We start from the raw sequence: 965 nt of genomic DNA on the forward strand, positions 1-965 counted from the left end.
TAGCAAATCTTTACTCACATGGGATATCAAAGATATTGTCTGATGATTTCCGCATTCCATTGGGTCACTTCTCTTCGGAATGGGCACAAATATGGCTCTCTTCCAATCAGTTCTTGTGTGGCACTATAGGATAAGCATTCAACTGCTAACTGCAAGGTCAGCAGTTTAAACCCACCAACAGCTCCTTGGAAACTTTATACAGACTCATTGTGAGTTGGACCCCACTGGATGGCACTTAACAGCAACAAAAACAACACAGGAGTGACCAAGAACTCTGTGGTGATAGTGGCAATGGAACCATCAGACTAGCTGAATGAATTAGTGTCAGCTGAGGGCCAATACCAGAAGGCAGTGCTGTGCCAAGGTTGTGGTTCCTGGGTTCTGCATCTGGAGACCACTTTCTTTGCAGACAGCTTTTCCTCTCCTCCATGAGGAAGAAGCCAGCTCTGGCCAATGTCAGCAGTCCTGATGGTGATCTACTCCAGGAACACTGGTTGGTACATGACATATTCATCTTCGAGAACTAGGACTTCAACATGGATGTGGGCAACATCAAGTTTCTGGTCTGTGCAGACTGAAATTGGGCCAATCGGCTGGCCTTGCCTACATGACAAGAACAGTTTCAATGTGACCTTGAAATGGGTTTCCCATGAGTAACTGAGATTCCACCCCCAACTATAAAAACTACTCCCCGCAAGAACTGGCATTTAACCTTGCAAAAATTGTTCTGTGGCTACCGCTATACTGTATCTAATTAAGAGTACCAGCAGGCCCGCTGGAACATGCAAAGGATTCATCCTCAAGCACATGTCTCTTGCTCAGCTTGCTTTGCATCACATTTCCTAATCTCCCTTCTCCCTGGTCTTGGGACAAAAATCTCTTCTCATCCTTGCTCAGGCTCCATTTTATCCAGGGGTTCTCTTGTTTCTTGCTGTAGATGACACATGACAAATGACACTCATGTG

General features: G+C 45.6%; 1 pseudogene; it reads left to right on the plus strand.

Annotated features, from left to right (window-relative positions):
- The first annotated feature begins 291 nt into the window (after positions 1–291).
- Positions 292–657, plus strand: LOC102829245 (annotated as a pseudogene).
- The last annotated feature ends 308 nt before the right edge of the window (positions 658–965 follow it).

This window comes from Chrysochloris asiatica, unplaced genomic scaffold (assembly GCF_000296735.1).
Source record: "Chrysochloris asiatica unplaced genomic scaffold, ChrAsi1.0 scaffold00150, whole genome shotgun sequence".
Taxonomy (NCBI): Eukaryota; Metazoa; Chordata; class Mammalia; order Afrosoricida; family Chrysochloridae; genus Chrysochloris; species Chrysochloris asiatica.